Source organism: Danio rerio, chromosome 1 (genome assembly GCF_049306965.1).
Source record: "Danio rerio strain Tuebingen ecotype United States chromosome 1, GRCz12tu, whole genome shotgun sequence".
NCBI classification, from domain to species: Eukaryota; Metazoa; Chordata; class Actinopteri; order Cypriniformes; family Danionidae; genus Danio; species Danio rerio.
The window spans coordinates 56,357,380-56,376,552 of record NC_133176.1 but is presented as its reverse complement, the minus strand read 5'-3'; the positions used below and the strand labels follow the sequence as shown (position 1 = coordinate 56,376,552).

At 37.0% G+C, this 19,173-nt stretch overlaps 1 protein-coding gene across 34 annotated transcripts in view; it reads right to left on the bottom strand.

Moving 5' to 3' along the window:
- inpp4b (inositol polyphosphate-4-phosphatase type II B) overlaps positions 1-19,173 on the bottom strand; it is a 405,814-nt gene that overhangs the window by 210,243 nt on the left and 176,398 nt on the right. For 4 of the 34 annotated variants that reach the window (XR_012382279.1, XR_012382281.1, XM_073906081.1 and 1 more), the window contains exon 1: positions 9,065-9,298. The exons of 29 other annotated variants lie outside the window; for them this stretch is intronic. The gene's annotated coding sequence lies outside the window, so the exon portion shown is untranslated. Of the gene's footprint in view, positions 1-9,064; positions 9,299-17,162; positions 17,295-19,173 lie in introns of those variants that run through there. One more of the 34 variants, XM_005160153.5, reaches the window with a different exon arrangement.

Genomic DNA, 19,173 nt, shown 5'->3' with positions numbered 1-19,173 from the left:
TCATTTAAAATATTTAGTCAAGTTTTTTTTTATTTAATAGCGGGTGATAATCACACTAAAACGTATTTAAAGGTAAGTGAATTATAACAGCTATGACTTTTCTGTAACCGTAGTAGTGCTGTGCGTCATTTGTTTAACTCTTTAAGGTTACATGTTGACTGACTGAATGGCTGACTGACAGGTGTGTGATGCGTGAGGCCAGCAAACACAATGTATAGCCGTTTCACTTTACTTCAGGACGCATTAATACTGCTCTGTAGGTCGATTAGAAACATTCATAAATATTCCTAGCAAATCTAATAAATGTTAGAGACATACTCGTTACATTAACGCACTAAACCGCACTTCAGCAGCATTTATTTAAGGGGGCGTCCAAGAAGTTTTGTGCACGAGCAGAGGAAATCGGCGCGCAAGCAAAGAGATTCGCATGCTGTAGGCTATTACATAAACACGATCTTAACTTGTAATACTGCGCTCACGACATTTGTCATTGAAATAACGCCACAGGTAGTTGGTAGATCTGTGTAAAAAAAAAAAGCCTTACGCCACAGATGGAAAAAAATCCTAGAGGAAACACTGTCGAGTGTTGAGGTAGTTCAGAGTAAAGTGTTGAAATTCTAGAGTTAGATAAAGATAAAATAACCCTCTCAGTGTTGGAAGCTGATCCTTGTCGTACAGAGTTGCATGTATCTAACACTAATACAGTGATGACTAATACATCCGGGAGTTTATGCAGCAATATCCTAAAGGATTTTTCCAGATGCCATTTTCTTTTGCCACAAGGTCCAATGAGAAGAAGCAACTGGTGAGTAAAAGTACTTAAAAAGTTTGAATAGAGACATTTGACATCAAAATCGTTTTATATACACGTTTGTTTTCAATATCTCACAAAAAATACCCTGTTAAAATAAAAAATAAAATGTATTCATTGCAACATATATTTATCGCATGACTGGTGAATTGAAATTAAAAAGGCTTAGTCCCTTTATTAATCTGCGATCGCCACAGCAGAATGAACTGCCAACTTATCCAGCATATGTTTTTATGCAACAGATGCCCTTCCAGCTGCAATGCATCACTGGGAAACATCCATACACACTCATTCACACACACTTACATGACAATTTAGCCTAATCCATTCACCTGTACCGCATGTCTTTGGACTTGTGGGGGAAACCGGGGCACCCGGAGGAAACCCACGCGAACACTTTGAGAACATGCAAACTTCACACAGAAACACCAACTGACCCAGCCGAGGCTCACACCAGCAACCTTCTTGCTGTGAGGTGAACGTGCTACCCACTGCGCCACTATGCAGCCTGAATTGAAACTGTACACTGTAATTATAAAATTAATGGCTGGGGATGATGTTAATACAAATGTAAAATATTTCAAATGAACACTGGTGCAGTGTTGACAATTTGAGAGTGTTAACACATAACACGGACAGGTGTTCATATGATCCTTTGTGGTGTTAATATATTACACTTTAAGAGTTTGCTAATTAACACGAAATCTGCTAATTGATGAAATCTTTAAAGGTGTTATTTCAACACTTTTATAGTGATTCCCATATAAACTCTGAAGTGTTCATTTTAATGAATTTAATGAAGTATTAAGCATTTCTCCCAAAGAAAAGCCAGTCTAAGCAAAATGCTAGCAGGTCTGTAGCTCCGCCCCTTTGTCCTTGTTTGGTATCCCGCGGTTGGTGCGATAACGTGCGAATCTTCTATCTAAAATTTTCACTGTGTGCTGCTCGGTGAGCGCCGACTTTCAGATTAGACATTAAACCGAGGTTTTGGCTCTCTGTGGTCTTTACAAATCCCAGGATGTCTTTTGAAAAAGAGTAAGGGTTTAACCCTGGCATCCTGGCCAATTTTGCCCACTAACCTCTGTCCATCATGTCCTCCTAACCATCCCCATATCATAATTGGCTTCATTACACTGTCTCCTCTCCACCAATCAGCTGGTGTTTAGTTTGGTCTGGCACAATATGTCTGCTGTCATCCAGGTGGATGCTGCACACGGGTGGTGGATGAGAAGATTACCATCAAAAATGTGCACTTTAGGTGAACAACTAGACTAGATTAGAACGACTGCTCACAGAATAACTAGAGGTGGAGAAAGAGGGGACTGTATTATTCCTCTCAAAAAAAGTAAATTCAGTCAGTCAGTATTTTCAGTGAAAGCTGTTAAGGAATGGAACTCCATCCCACCAACAATCATAGGATCATGCACTTTTCGTTCTTTTCAGTCTCATGTTAAAAACTGGTTATTGACAAATCAGCAGTGTCAGCATTAGTACTGTATTCTTGCTGTATTCTTGACACATTTGTATTGTTTGTCCTCTTCTGCTGCCATCAGTCTGTTCTTGTTTGTTTTGTTTTTTTTACTTTTTAATTGTATTTTATAAATGATACAAATATAAATGTATTTAATGTTTAATGTTGTGCTTTTATTTTAGATGTGACTTTTTAACATTCTGTGAGGGGTCTACAGATTAAAAATAGCCATTCTTGGCTAATTCTATCACATTTTATAGTAATGTTTATTAATATGCATTGACCCCGTAAACAAATAAACTAAACTAAACTAAAGTGTCCAGAAAAGCATTTTATTAATGTTAGGAATTATAATTATTCATTATAAAACACAACAGTAGTTTTCATTGACAGACTGAATTAGTTTGTATATTTTTGTTCTGTAAATTTAAAAAGAATCATTAAATATGTTTTTAGTTTTGTTATTACATCAAGTTAAACAGAAATATCCTTAGTAGCTAGTTGACTCTTTTTTTTTCTAAGTGAAAAGCTTTAAAATTGTAAATAATTTCAGCTTTTAACTTTTAATTCAGCACTCAGAACTTAATATTACTACATTTTTATTCCTATATTCCTAGCCTCCTAATTTTTATTTCCAAGATGTGAATGCAGCTACCTCAGCATATGATTAATCCATTTGCTGTTTAATTAATCAGTGTGGCCATTTAAAAGCATTTCTTATCAATTTAATAGCCATTTTAATCAGTGTGGCAATGTAACATTTAATTTATTTCTTTGCTGTAGGTTTTTGAGAATGAATATGTTTACCCACAACACTTGCATCACTCAACAGTTCCTCAACAATGCTTAGTGGCTTAATATATTACAACAGTGTTTTTCAGTTTCTAAATCTAAATAAAAGTCTAAATGTGGTCATGACACATGTGGTCAGAACACAAACGAATCGCAGGTAATAAAGTATTAAGTATTTCTCCCAAAGAAAAGCCAGTCTAAGCAAAATGCTAGCAGGTTTCTGTAGCTCCGCCCCTTTGTCCTTGTTTGGTATCCCGCGGTCGGTGCGATGACGTTCGAACAAAATGTCAATGGTTGGCCTACATGTGGCTTCTTTTGCGTTCTTCAGATACTATCCACACCATCTTCCCCCATCCACACCGACACAGAGCAGCAGCGTTTTTGGTGTTCGGAAACTCCAGTGTAGTGTGGACGGAAGGTGTAACGGTGTCATAAGTTATGCGTTTTAAAACTAAAATGTATTAGTGTAAACAGGGCCTAAAAGTGTGGGAGTGAATAATAAAAACCATCTAATGACCTTTTACCCTACATTGCCTTCAGCTCTATTGTACTTAATGCGATAAATCCTCAGCCTTTCTTCTTCCTGATGCACTTTTATACAGACGCACTAACAACAGTGTGAAATCTTGATAAGAAACCACTTGCAGCGTAATGTTTCTCTTTGCCCGCTGTATTGTCTTTCTTCCTTCTTTTGCTGTCGAGGCGACTCACGAAAGACCAGACACCAGCGCACACATAGTCTCAGCCTCAGGATGAGTCACATGCGTTTCTATCTTATGTACTTTTCCAACTGTTGGTGGAGGAATTCTCTGCTTTTAAAGGGCATCCTCTGCACTGACCTCTTCTAAGCGAACACTTCCTTCCTCAGTGCTTTCACACTAATAGATCAGCTTTACGGCTGCGTTTCACGATAACAACCATACATGCATATACATATAAAACCTCAACTGCAGATACAAAGCAAGCTATTAATATTACTAAGCCGCGATCATGCACGTAGATATACACTGACACATATATCTCTATAGCCAGAAGAAGCAAGAGAATCTGTGTCATTAAAGCACATATTGAACATTGATGAGCGGTTTCTGAACGATAATGCATTAGCAAGGCATCAGAAGAAGTGTTGGGGTTTGTGTCGGTGTAAATGAAATGCTGCATCAGAGGCGTTCTGCCGCCGTCACGCAGCTTAGACACATATTTGGTCGACTCCACACACACACACACACACAGAGAAAAAAAACACACATGCAACATAAGAAAAGCTGATCAGTGAGCATGCAGATGTCACAGTGACATCATCGCTGCTGGATACACTTTAAACACTGCATGTTAGTCCAATAGAGCACAACTGAAAAAAAACTAAACACATTTTTATCAATAAGCACTTGATTTTTTTTATTATAACTGATGGATAAACCTGTGGAGACAGGGCTGTTATGAGTGCCAGTGTTGCTTTTGTTTAATATATCTGTTTGCATTACTTCAGCTTAATTGAATTACAACAATTAGGACTTAATAGTGGGACTAAATGGTGTGCATTTGTCTGTAAAGCCGGCTCTGTAATCAGCTACACTGTAAACTACATCGGATAAGTTGTTTGTTTTGAGGAAACCAACTGCGGTGAAGGATTTAAGTTTCGAAAGAAATGGTTTGAGTACTGTAAACTTTGTTATTGAGTCATATACACATATATTATTTGTGTTAATATTATCAAACATTTAGAGTATTAGTAACTTAAACAATACACTTCAGTTATCAATAACTGCTCGGAGTTCAGTTAATGGAACAAATAAAGTCTAAACAACCTTATAGCTACTCAAATGGTTTCAACTTGGGCTCATTCTGAAACATACATTTCAGGAGAATGTAGATTATGTAGCTAGAAGTATGTATGGCAGCATTTTGTCTATACAACAAACACTACCCGCTTGTTAAGTGTGAAGTCACGCAAAGGGGCTTCCGGGTTCAAGCGCTCTATGAAACTCAATGGGTTTCAAATTTCATCAAATAAATAGCTAATAATAAACGTTTACAAATCGATACAATACTTTCGAAAATCGCGATCGCAGTATGTCCATGCCTAATATCCGATGGCCAGAAAGTGATTAACTTTTTATAAATTGTTAAAATTTTGGTATTTGTGATGCAGCAAGCCCAGAGATTGTTGTGTACACTATGACTTTATATAAAATTTACTTTAATGTGTTATATGAATAAAAAGTTGTCTTACACGAGTATTTTGTCAATTCAAATGAGTGGCTTGGACCCGGAAACAGTATTACATACATCACCACTAAACAAGCGGACAGGGCACCGTTTCTTTTTTTGCTTGTCAGCCAGTTACCAGTTTGTCCAGTAGCTCGACACCTACGTCAGCAAACTTGAGAATCAGAGAGGATTTGACCATGATGACAGAGTTTGAGTCCAGTGAAGAACGGTTCCAGAAAGCGGTAAGAATAAAACAAAAGCCAAAAAATAAAGTAGTAAATAATAAGATGAGAATGTGGTAAAATCTAAAAAAAACAGTGAAAATCAGGCGAGAGTTTTTCTTTTTCTGGATTACTTTTGAAAACACTGTTGGTTGGGTTCAGGGAAAGGGGTGGGCGGGTCAATCTGTGCTTTTGAAAACACTGTTGGTTGAGTTTAGGGAATAAGGAGGGTGGGTCAGTCGATCGGTCAGATCTGAAAAAGTGTACACAGCGGCCTCTGGTGAATTTACAAAGACAAAAACTGCAAAAAAATGTAGTTCCTGGGACGTATTTGGCACTCTCCAACAATGTATATAGTGGATTTTTAAATTTTTAGAATGAGCCTGGGTTGAATGGTTTGGAACAAATTTGATAATAACATTCTAATAAGCAGTGACAAATGTGTTGCATCTTTACATTCCTTATTATCAGGAATATTATAAGAATAACTCAGATAAACTACATGTTATCATGGTCATGAGTTTATTGATCCAGTTGAATCAAATGAAAGCAGTTTAATCTTCTGTTTATCCTATGCTGTAAAGATTTCTCATAGACATTTGGGGCCTATTTGGTTGTTCTGCACAACTTGTGTGAGAAAGAGAGCGCACTCTGGCCTTTGGGATGAGATTTACTGCCAATCACGTCTCTGTTTTTTCTTATGTGCAAGAAAATTTACTGATGTTGATGTTGAACTATCATTAAGCCCTAATGGCTAAAATGGCGACACAGTGGCTCAGTGGTTAGCAAGATGGTCGCTGGTTTGAGTCCCAGCAGGGCAAGTTGGCATTTCTGTGTGGAGTTTGCATGTTCTCCCCGTGTTGGTGTGGGTTTCCTCAGGGTGATTGGGTTTCCCCAACATTCTAAACAGGCGTCAGGGGTTCCCAAACTTTTCAGCCTGCGACCCCCACAATGACAATGCCAGTGACTCGGGACCCCCAATATCCCCTGAGGTGGTTATAAATACAGAAATCTTGCATGCAATGGCGCAAACACACCAATAGACCCAAGTCTATTCTTCGTTTAATTTTTTTATGTATGTGAGTGCTGTAAATGTGCCAGAAAGTTTAACCTGGTGTTATAAAATCTGCTGCATCTGACGCTATTTCTGTCTTTAATATAATGTAATTACCCCAGGGGGCGCAATCTAATAGAAATAGTAACTATATACAACTATTTTTTTTTTCTTTTCAGTAGTTTATGGATAAAATATGGTAATTCTTATGGTTTAATAAAAATAGATGAATTTTTGGAAATCACCAGGCGACCCCCCCTTCATTGTCCCTTGGCCCCTCAGAGGGTCCCGACCCCCACTTTGAGAATCACTGCTATAGGTGAATTACATAAACTGAATTAGCTGTAGTGCACGAGTACGAGTGAGTGTGTATGGGTGTTTCCCAGTACTGGGTTTTGGCCAGAAGGGCATCTGCTGTGTAAAACATATGCTGGATAAGTTGGTGGTTCATTCCACTGTGGTGACCCCAAATGAATAAAGGAACTAAGCCGAGGGAAAATGGATGAATGCTAAAAGTGGTTCTATGGACATAATCATAGGGGAAACACTAAATTTACAAAAATAATGACTAAAAAATATATTCAACTGCTATTTAAAATGGTTAAGGCCCTAAATAGCACATATATCATAGGTGCTATAATGTAAGAGCTGTATAGCGCCTTAATCATTCCAAAGAACTGCTGAAAGCTTTTTTAGTTAATGACACAACCAACTTTAAATAAAAAGTTTAGCATTTCTCTATTGATTGTGTCATCTGCAAAGCTTCATAGGTCTGTAGTTCTTTCCATCAATAAAGCTGTTAACTGAACTTTCAGCCTTTTCTTTTTTGTCTGATTTTGCTGTATTTTTTTTGCTTTCAACCAAAGTTTCATTCAATCATTTTCCTTCGGCCTACTTTCTTTATTCATCGCGGATCACCACAGTAAACTTATCCTGCATATGTTTTACGCAGTGGATGCCCATCCAGGCACTGGGAAACACCCAAACACACTCATTCACACACACTCATACACTACAGCCAATTTAGTTTCTTGAATTCACCTTTAGCGCATGTCTTTGGACATCCACGCCAACACGGGGAGAACATCAAACTACAAAATAAACTGATTTGATGATGGCAAATGAATGGATAAAGAGCTTCTGTTGCTGAAAATACAGGCAGCCACTAATGCACTCGATTTATTCTGATTTTTATTTATTTATTACGCATTAAATTACAAAAATGCTCAAAGTACAGCAGTTGATTTTTGACTGATGTCTTACTCTGGCCACTTAATACACAAATAGTTAATATGACATAATTATTTATTCATTCAATCATTTTCCTTCGGCTTAGTCCCTTATTTATCAGGAGACACGACAGCGGAATAAACCGCCTAATTATCCAACACATGTCTTACGCAGCGGATGCCCTTCCAGCCGCAACCCAGTACACTGAAACACCCATTCACTCTCGCATTAACACTCATACACTACGGCCAATTTAGTTTATCCAATTCACCTATGCATATGTTTGGACTGTGGGGGAACACCCGAAGGAAACCAACGCGTACATGGAGAAAACATGCAAACTCCACACAGAAATGCCAACTGGCCCAGCTGGGACTCAACCAGCGACCTTCATGCTGTGAGGCAACAGTGCTAACCACTGAGCCACTGTACCGCCATGACGTAACTATAATTAAGCCAATAATAATCTCATAGTAAGTGCCAAATAGGGAATAAACTAATTTGATTATGGAAATTGTACATATGTTAATATGTTTTAATCTATTGACAGTTGCTCAATACATTCTTAATGAAGTAAATATACAGCCATTGATCAATGCGGTTAGCCATTCTCATCAAATCCATCACCAGCATCGCTGACCGAATCTAAAGTCTAAGTGGAGAACACTGAACAGTTCAAACAGAATTAAACCAGCAGTTTAATAACAAGCATCGAACAAAACCCTCACCGGATTTTTAATGCAGAGCTGCGTTGCGAAAAGAAACACAGATAAGCGAGTTTCCTCATAAGTGACGTTTCCTGACAGTCGTAATGAGTTATGATCACTGCTGCTGTCACACACACACACACACACTCACACACACACTCTCTCTCTTTTCTCAGAGACTTAAAAAACAAACTTCTGACCGCCTTCCCCTCATCACCGGAGGAAGTGTGCATGCAACACAAGCACATTCACACACTCTACCTACCCACCTCGCAGTCTAAATGCCGACACGCTTCTACAGTTTATATCGAACTAACTAAATATAACCCAAAACCCTGAAAGAAACTTTCCCCATGTCTGCAAAAAACCCCATCATGCACTTCATTTCAACATCAATCCTCGGACTACAAAAACGATGACACCTCTCGCCCTCCGAACCTGAAACACTTCTAATCCAAGAGCAATGTCAATCCGGCGGTCAGCTGGCTGACATGCATGTGCTTAAGAAAAAGCTCATGCAAGTCTAAAGCAGACAGTGTGTTGACATCAGGAAAGCAGCCGACTCACTTGTTACGAGAAGCACTCGCAGGTCCACAGAGGAAGAGTCCTGTCGCGGGGTAGAACCGCTTTAATGGGCTCCTGTGTGAAAACGCATGTCCTAACAATTATCTGCAGACCGGTCTGTTTGCAGCCTCCTTCCCATCTATGCATAACAGCGAACACACACATACACACACACACACGCACGCACGCACGCGCGTGCATATGAGGAGCACGCAGAGCAAAGACTCAGCCCGACTCAATAAACCACTGCAGATCTGAGCTGACGCCAGAGAGAGAGAGAGAAAGAGGGGAGGGAGTAAGACTGGGGAGGCGTGTAATACTGAGAGATTAAGGAAGGAACAGAAAGAGAGAGAGAGAGAGACAGAAAAAGAGACACGCAGACGGGTTAAACAGTGACAAGGGTCAGTGACTCAACAGCTTCTTGAATTAACATGCACAAACACATGCTGATTGTGTGTGAACGGTGCATGTAGTCGGGTTTGTTCTGCAGTCGGAGGAATTACGGTTTTACGGCTTAAAGCTAATCCATAAGCACGCACATGCATCAGAGCAGCGTTTTTTTTGAGGATAAAAAGAGGCCGTGGCTTATCAAGAGTATGGGTAGAGTGATAACATAATGACATTCAAATATAAGCAAAAAAATAACATTATGAGACTTAAACTCAACACAGGCCATGTTTTATTTATAGTAAAGGCAATTTATAACAGCACTGAAGAGTGTTTCTGGAGATGTTACTCTTCGTTAGAGGTGTAATGGTACACACATTTAATCAAATTTAAAGGCCCGTGCACACCGAGACGTTATTAGCTCGCATTTTCTGTCAACGTTTAACTCCTTGTGACTAAATAAAGGTCGTCAATGTGATCGTGGAAATCGCACAAGAGGCCAGGTGCAAAATTGTCTTTTAAAAAAAAAACGCCTATTTCTCTTTTTTTTTTATTTGACGCGCTTTTGTTCACGTGCACGAAGCTGCTGAAGTTACAGTAAACAGCACTTGGAGGCGCTCAAGCGCAAAACTGTCAATGCGAGCGCACATTGAAGAAGATGCCCAGAGGCGATATGAATGTGGAGCTGCTTACTGCACTGGTGAACAATAATCATTTCTTCATCGAAAGAGCTGGAGCTACTGCTTGAACCATCCATGCTTGTTTGAGTCACCAGTAACTTTAACAACAAGCGCGTGAACTTCCTCTCTTCCGTGTTATAAGCGGGTGTCAGAAGCTTAAAGTTGTGCAGCGCCATCTAATGTCAAAACTGATTTTGCATACTCTTCAGCTTGACGCCAGTGAAAATCGATTGGGTTTAAATACTTAAAGACGTCTGACGATAAACGCAAACGAAAAGCATCCCGGTGTGTAGGAGCCTTAAGCCTGAATTCAATCTAAACGCTTTGGCATTCAAATTTGCTTTGAACTTGAAAGAGAGAGAAGCAGGTTTGACCTGTCAGTGGGTGCACATGGCTCCTGAATAGCATAAAAGTAAGAGAAATAGTGAGTTTCTTTTTTATTTCAACAGCCTTTTTTACTTTAACTCATTGAAAAGAAACAGTGTATAACAGTTTCATAATAAATAAAATTATTGTTAAAAATTTAATTATGTTTTGGGTGGCGCGGTGTAGTGCTGTCGTCTCACAGCAAGAAGGTCGCTGGTTCGAGCCTCGGCTGGGTCAGTTGATTTTTCTGTGTGGAATTTGAATGTTCTCATCGCGTTTGCGTGGGTTTCCTCCACATGCTACGGTTTCCCCCACAGTCCAAAGACATGTGGTACAGGTGAATTGGGTAAGCTAAATTGTCCGTAGTGCATGAGTTAGAATGAGTGTGTATGGATGTTTCCCAGATGGGTTGCAGCTGGGAGGGCATCCACTGCGTAAAACTTATGCTGGATAAGTTGCCCCAGATTAATAAAGGGACTAAGCCGAAAGGAAAATGAATGAATCGCATATAGTTAACTATTAGATGTGGGTAAATGGTGCGTTTCAATCCGACTACCACCACAAGTAATTTACAAACCTGTGTGAAGCACTGCAGTGTACTGTAATCATACATGCTAATTTCACATACACACTTACAGTCAGAATTATTAGCCCCAATTTGAATTTTTTTTCCTTTTTAAATGTTTAACAGAGCAAGGAAAGTTTCAAAGTATGTTGATAATGTTTTTTCTTCTGGAAAAAGTCTTATTGGTTTTATTTTGGCTAGAGTAAATGCAGTTTTTAATTTTTTTTAAAAACATTTTAAGGTCAATATTATTAGCCCCTTTAAGCTGTATTTTTTTCCGATCTAAAGAGTCTACAGAACAAACCATCATTATATAAAAACTTGCCTAGTTACCCTAACCTGCCTAGTTAACCTGATTAACCTAGTTAAGCCTTTAAATGTCACTTTAGGCTGTATAAATGTGTCTTGAAAAATATCTAGCAAAATATCATTTATTGTCATCATGGCACAGAGAAAATAAATAAGTTATTAGAAATGAGTTATTAAAACTATTATGATTAGAAATGTGTTGAAAAAAAATTATCTCTACGAACAGAAATTGAGGGAAAAAAATAAACGGGGCTAATAATCCAGGGGGGCTAATAATTCTGACTTCAACTGTATGCTGTTATCAAGACAAGGAAATGCATGTGGCAAAATGAATCCACTTTTTCCTCAAGAATAGAAACATCCAAGCAAAGGAGTGTCACGACTAGGAATCTAAGCAAGGAACAACAGAGACGAGGATCCAAGTGCAGGTAAAATAAAATTATATTAAAGTAAAACAGGGACAAACAGAAGTGGCTGGTACAATAAGGGCAATCCAAAAATGTAGTCAAAAAACTGGCATAAGGTCAAAACAGGTGGCAAACAGGATCAAACAATAAACAAGCTAAGGTCAATACAAAACAAAGACCTACAAACATACAACAACAGCAAATACTCCATCTTAAACTGGTGTATGTGTGGTGAATAAATAATCTGAATAATCAGTGATCACAAGTCTCAGCTGTGTGTGTGTGTCTCATCAGCTGTGATGAACAGCTGGTGTTTGGCATGGCCTGATAGGATTTGTAGTTCCTAAACATGACATTTGTAGTTCACCAGCGATCTGTCAGGAGTGGATTGCTGGTGATCGTGACAAGGAGGATAAAATAGCATAAATAGATTGATAACACTTGCCTTCACTCCCTTTACAGATCCTCCATACACTCTCAGAAAAAAATCTGTCATTATTTTACCTAAAAGCTTCACATTGGTACCCTAAAAGTACATTTTTGTATCTTAAACGTGCATATTAGTTCTCATAAAGTACCAAAGTGTACATTGTGATACCCTAAAGGCCCACTGGCAGCTTATTATACCTTTATTTCATAGATTTTAGTGCTGTGATTGGGCGACTTTCATTTCTAAATCACTAAACAGGTCAAACTACTGAAAGTGTATGGACTAATTACAGAGTAAACTACAAAAGCACTCAGATTTCACCACATTTGTTCACGTCTGCATCGTGCTGACCTTGATGTGAGGGTTTTTCAACTCTGTTAAATGAAAGCTGCACCTTCTTTACATGACAGCTGCGGTGTTTACAGATAATTTGATGACTAATGGCCTGAAAAGAAGGTGAATATTAATAACTGAACAACAGTCAGCAATCACGAATAAAGCTATAACACTGCACTGGTCTTTGGTGTAGCCTGCAAATGGTTTAAAACACAAAATTGCTGCAAATTCTGCAGACTGAGCTGGTCTTTCAACCTAGAGCTTCACACTGAGGTTTCACACCATCATTACCTCAGTTTACAGTACGCAAACCTGTTGCATTGAGATTATTTCATCTGCAATAGCTGCAAATTCACAAAATTAAAAATGTGGCCTTTGAGAAAGAAGGTCCCTGGTTCGAGCCCCGGATGGGTCAATTGGCATGTCTGTGTGGAGTTTGCATCTTTTTGTTGTTTTTAGCATAAGAAATAATCAATAACATAAACAGTACAAAAAAACAAAAAACAAAAAAAAAAAAGGGGGGTGGGGGGTTGAAATTGTGAAAGCCATTTCAAAATACACAAATAGACGGACACAACATAATACAACATCATCCAGAAAGCATAAGGAAATAAATAGAATTAAATATGAAACAAAAATAATTTACAGAGAAATACGTAGGCTCCACAATTCGACTTACTCCAAACCAATCCCTCTTATAAAGAGTTACAAGTCAGCATTACTGATATAAAACATAATTGGGCTCCAGATTTTTAAAAATGTGTTTAGTTTGTTTGTCATCCCATATGGCATTTCCTCCATGGGCAACATGTAACTTAAGCTCCTAATCCAAATTTCGAAGACAGGCACATAATCTGACTTCCAATTTTGTAAAATTATTATTTTTTGCTAATATCATACACAAAAAGTTTGCATTTTCTCTTTATGTTTGCGTGAGTTCCCCTGCAGTCCAAACACATGCGCTATAGGTGAATTAAACTGATCGTAGTGTATGAGAGTATGTGTGTGTGTGTGTGTGTGTGTGTGTGTGTGTGTGTGTGTGTGTGTGTGTGTGCGTGTGCGTGTGTGTGAATGAGTGTTTATGGGTGTTTTCCAGTACTTGATGGCAGCTGGAAGGGCATTCGCTGTGTAAAACCTATGCTCATATGGTTGTCAGTCCAATCTGCTGTTGCAGCCTCTTATAAATAAGGGACTAAGCTGAAGGAAAATGAATGAATGAATAAATGAATGAATGAATAAAAATGCCAATATAATTAAAATACAACCACTTAACAAAATGAAAATTTTAGAATAAAAAAACAAATACTAATTTATTGATGCATTAAAAGTTAAGGAAATTTACAAAAAAATATTTAATTGTGACTATAAAAATAAATAAGAAAATAGGAAAAAAAACTTAAAATCAAATATTTTTTATCCAATTTTATTTATTTAAATTCAGCTGTTAAATTAGGCGTTTTAAACTGTTCTACTTGACATCTGACTAAACCAATGGACGTATGATCAAAAGGAAAGCTAACTATGATTGGCCACTTCAGATGTCAATCAAACTCTCTTCTGGTCTGTGTGGGCGGGTCTAAACATATATAAGCTGCTTATTCTGAGCAGTCTGATGATCAAAAGTCTGACAACATGAGACTGTTGCATAATCTCTTACACCACTGGAGCTGCATGATGACAAATTCATATATTATAAATAAATGACTTTTTTTCAATCACTCAAACAGCGCTGACCTCTGAGACGGTCAATATGATCAACAGCTCACACACATCATAGGCCTCTATTTCAGTATCTTAGGCATGTTTGTTTATGGTTAATCTGGTCAACGTTTGAATGCTTTATTGTGTGTTGGATATTTGTTGTCTATGGTAAATGTTGTGTTGTTGTGCTAGATTACATTATCAGTTGTAATTGTGATACAAGCAATAACACTTCTTGAATGATATTATCAGAATGAACCTATAATTCATATTTTTGAAGCAAAAGATATTCCAGAGTTTTTAGATGCACTTGATTTAAAACTGACACCAAAAATTTATTAATAATAAATATATTACTTAAGTAATAAATAGTACTTCTGTGAGAATTTTTTTGAATTGAACTAACTTAAATATCTTAAATTTTACTGATTGTGAAAAACACAAGCCAATTTTATTGAAGAGTAAAATTATATTGTCGAGTCGAGAGGCGTCATTTTACCAGCGTTACCATGACAGCAAGCAGCAGGAACAAGTATACTACAAAGAAATGTCCTGTCGGCGTGTTATTTGAGCACATTTAGCTTTTTTGGTGAGCATGTGTGGTTCATGCATAGATAAGTATACCTGTACATGAGCAGATTATCAAGCTATTTTGAACTTTGACCAAAGTGTGTTAATGCTAGTCGATGATGTCCTTGGTTTTTTGGGGGGGGGTTGTTTGTTTTCTTTTCTTTTTTTTTTCTTTTTTTTGTGTTTATTAAACTTTTCAGATATAACAAAGTATTTTTACAGAGAAATTTAAACAAATATTATTCCCACACCTACCCTCTAAACAAGTTGAAATTACATTCATCATTTAAAGAAAAAAGAGGAAAAAAAATTACTCATGATAATAGCAAAATAATAATAAAATAAATAAAAACAATTAAGTAAATAAAATGAAGAAATTATAAAAAATAAAATAAAAGTAAAGTTAAATAAATAACCCAAAATTATTTAAAAAATTGAGTCCTCGGGTATTTATAAAGTACCTAATCATGTGACATGCTCAGAAAAAAAAAATCTAAATGGGTCCCATGTTTCAGAAAATGCCCCAGTATTGCCATTTATTTTAAACCTAATTTTTTCCAAGTGGATGAAGCTCATTGCATCTTGCAACCAGTTGTCAAAACTCGGAGGAAATCTTTGTTTCCATAATAACAGAATACAACGTCTTGCTAATACGTCTTGCTTGCACTGGCTTTTCTAATCTGGAAGTTTGGCATTCACCATTTTGACAATGGAGGAGTAGGATCTCATCCACTTTTTTTTTTACAAATGTCAAAAAAAATAAAAAATGAAGCAGTTGGCCTAATGGTTAGGGAGCTGGACTTGAGATCAAAAGGTTGCAGGTTCGATTCCCTAGCAGGAATTGAAGATTTAGATGAGCAAATTAATTGCACAATTTCAATATCCAGCTGTGAAGTCCCTGAGCAGGGCACCTAACCCCTATTTGATGCCCACTGCACCATGTGATAGATCTGTCAAAAGCAGAGGACAAAATTCATGTATGGCTAACCAGACTTGACAATACTCACTTCAGTTTACATTTATGAGCCCTCTGGATATATATTTATTCATTCATGACTAGGCATGGGCTGGTACAAGTTTCTGATGGTATGATAACCTTGGACAATGATTTTAGAGTTTCACGGTATCACGCTGTTGTGTTTACTGCTCTAAAATAAGTTCTTTTTAATTGTCTGGGTAAAAAAACAACAACGTTTTCCCCCACTGAACATAATACATTTTATTTTAGGAAACATTTATAATATTTTGAAACAGTGAACATGTCAGGCTAAATAATTCAAATAAATGTTTGACTTCTGCTGTCTTTATTAGTTTCAATAACACAGACTTAGACTTCTTTACAACCCATAAAACCCCTTATATATACCTTCTGACCCGTATAACAGAATTTTTTGGCAGTTTTAAAACCGTGACTTTTCCAAACTAAGGTAAACCTTGAAACCGGTTATCATCCCATGCATTCAAGAAAGGCCTAAACCAGCATAAAATCACGCATAAAACCTGGTTGGGTCAATATCTCACATAGTCATTTTCCTGAATACCACCATCAAACTGAAATTATCACATAAAGATTAAAAAAAAGGTCAAACTACACTGATAAAAGTTCTCTTGCACTCAAACAACATCAAACTCAGTCACATAATGCAAGAAAAAACTACCATATTCTGTTTCGTGACATGATTTTCCTGATTATTATGCAGCAATGAGCTCATGTGAGCATGCACACTGTCTCTTAAAGACTTACTTTAGTTGTATTTACTTAAAGTAATAGTAATCATTTCGTCATCCTCGGCTTGTTCCAAACTTGTTTAAGTTTCTTTCATCCCTTGAACACAAAAGAAGATATTTTGAAGAATGCTGGGCAAAACGACAGCCATTGTCTTCCATACAATTAATCTCCTAACATTATCTTTGTGTTCAACGGAAGAAAAAAAATCATAAACGTTTGAACCCACTGAAGTTTGAGTAAATAGTGAGGCTGTTTTGACAAAACATTACATTTAACCCTACACTTTAAAAGAATACTGGTTGCCTTAATTTTGTACTCTGAATGAAATTAACCTTATGAGTCATTTGATTGTAAATGATATTAAACTGACTTAAAACAGCTTGCATAACTTATAAACTAAGTTCAGAAGAACACCACTAACTTAGTTTAACAAGTTACAATGAACTAAAAACGTATGTTGTCATGACTAACTGACCATATGACTTTTAACAGTGTACACTTCAATCAAATCAACACAGAAGCAGCATGTCAACTCTGTCTACTAAACAAGAATCATGTTTACCATAGAAATACAAAATGCAAAGAAATGATTCATCAGAAAAGCCGCAGCCAGTGACCTACCAGCTTGAACCTGAAGCCCAGTAATGCTTGTTAACATCCATAAACAGCCGTTGAATAAAAGCGTTACACAGCAGATGTGTCCTTGATCAGAGTTACTTCAGATACTAACACAGCAGAGTTCACAACTCCTTCTAGGAAAGACGGCAGTGTGGAGTCATTCCTCAACAAGCCTCTGCTCGCCTCAGATCTTCACATGACCCATACAAGCCAATTACAAAAGAGCCAACAACAGGCAGGCTTTAACAACCAGCTCCGAATTGACTGAATGACAATTCAATAGAATTTCAACAGTGTTAGGCAAGACAAATACACACATTTTACCAGGCTAGATGAAATGCAGCATTGTCAAAACAATTCGCACACACACACACACACACACACACACAAATATATATATATATATATATATATATATATATATATATATATATATATATATATATATATATATATATATACACACACAGTTGAAACCAGGTGTTTACATACACTCTAAAGAAAAGAAACATAACTATTTTTTTTTTTAAATGTCGGATGGTAAATCATACTAAACGTTTACTATTTTAGGTCCGTTAGGATTACCTAAATGATTTACATTTGCTAAATGCCAAAATAATGAGATAATTTTCTTTCTCAGAATCTTTAATTAATTTCTAGACAGTCAAAAGTTTACACACATTTCCTTGGTATTTTTTTTAGCTTTGCTTTTAAACTGTACAACTTTGGTCAAATGTTTGGGTCTCCTTCCACAAGCTTAGTTTGAAGGAATTTTTATCCCATTCCTCCTGACAGAATTGGTGTTACTGAGTCAGATTTGTAGGCTGTCTTGCTTGCACAAGCTTTTTCAGCTCTGCCCACAAATTCTCTATAGAATTGAGATCAGGGCTTTGTGATGGCAACTCGAAAACATTCCCTCTGCTGTCCTTAAAGCACATTTTAATTAATTTGGCAGTGTGCTTATAGTCATGGTCCGTTTGGAAGACCCATTTGTGGCCAAGTTTTAATTTCCTGGCTGATGTCTTGAGATGTTGCTTCAGTATTTCTACATATATTCTTTCTTCATGATGCCATCTATGCTGTGAAGTGGACCAGTCGCTCCTGCAGCAAAACAGCCCCACAACATGATGCTGCCGCCTCCATACTTCACAGTTGGGATGGTGTTCCTAGGCGTGTCAGCTTTCCCCTTTGTCCTCCAAATGTAAGACTGGTCATTATGGCCAAACAGTTCAATCTTAGTTCCATCAGACCACAGGACATGTCTCCAAAAATTAGTCTTTTCCCAGTGTTATTTAGCAAATTGTTATCTGTTTTTTTTTTGTTAATTCTGGCTTGATGATTTTCCCATCTTGTCACACAAGGAAGCAGTGTGTTTGAGGTTTTCCTTAAATACTATTCTACAGTTGTGCCTCCAATTAACTCAAATGTTGTCAATTAGCCAATCAGAAACTTCCAAAACTTTGACTCCATCATCTGAGCATAATAATATTATTATTATACATACACAATAAACTTATTGTATGTAAACTTTACTTTCAAGAAAAGTAAAAAAAAATGTGTCTCTCGTTATTCTGCTATTAAGCATGACAGAAACACATTAGATAATACTAACGTAACTAAAAGAGAAAAAGTTTAGTCGCATTAACATCTGACTTTTTTAAAAATGGTTATGTGCCTATTTATTGTGTATGTAAACTTCCGGTTTCAACTATATATATATATGAGCAATTCCAGCGTTATAAATGTGAAATCTGCAGTAAAAACTCAAAACATAAATTCATATAGTATTTGTTAACATTATATTGAAACATCAGTTTAGATTTTTCAGAACAACTGACCACAGTGTTAAAGGACCAGAAAATAGCAATTTGTAAACATGTTTTGCACTTTAAATGAGGAAAATAAACATGCGTTATGGATGTGACAAAAAAAGATCCGCAGGTTTGCCACTAGTGTGACTTGGGTAAATCAAATATAATTGTTTAAAACACTGATAGAGACATTTTTGGGTATT